The sequence below is a fragment of the Sinocyclocheilus anshuiensis genome, unplaced genomic scaffold (assembly GCF_001515605.1).
Source record: "Sinocyclocheilus anshuiensis isolate Anshui unplaced genomic scaffold, SAMN03320099.WGS_v1.1 scaffold1452, whole genome shotgun sequence".
In the NCBI taxonomy this organism is placed as follows: domain Eukaryota; kingdom Metazoa; phylum Chordata; class Actinopteri; order Cypriniformes; family Cyprinidae; genus Sinocyclocheilus; species Sinocyclocheilus anshuiensis.
In genome coordinates, this window is record NW_015544231.1 from 638,566 (window position 1) to 639,112 (window position 547).

The 547-nt window shown below is 34.9% G+C and overlaps 1 protein-coding gene across 3 annotated transcripts in view; it reads left to right on the top strand.

The window, feature by feature from the left end:
• Window positions 1-547, top strand: part of LOC107697503 (uncharacterized) — a 38,037-nt gene that overhangs the window by 15,058 nt on the left and 22,432 nt on the right. The window lies entirely within an intron of this gene.

Consider the following 547-nt stretch of genomic DNA (forward strand, 5'->3'; position numbering starts at 1 on the left):
CTCCAGATAGTATTACGCACTCACATGTTCTCATGAATTGAGAACACAATGCAGATTTTGTAGCCGCATACAGGCTGATGTGTTTTATTGCACGTGTCTGGACTATTGACCAACAGAGCGCATTAAAACTCAATCTATGCAAAGAAAAAGCATACAGTACCATAAGCCTTGCTTTGCTGGAGAACAGTGGTGAAATGGCGGAGATTAGTTTTTCAGAAATAATACTGGTACTTGCATTTAATAATGTAAAATAAAACGCGGTCCCTTCACTCTACGAATTTAATATGCGCTGATTCTTATTAAAGCTGCTAAAGTTAATCCGTCTAGAGCAGTGAGTGATTTTTCTTTTGGCCTGTTGTTGTTTTATAAATGTTATTGACACGGACAGCAGCAGGAGTGAAATGATCCAGTATACTGACACAGGTTTCTTTCTCGACTGTTTACATTCACTTAAGACAAAACCGATTGTATTATGGTCAATACGTCAGACATAGATGTTTTGACTTTTTTTTTTTTTTTTTTTTTTTTTTTTTTTTTTAATTTTTTT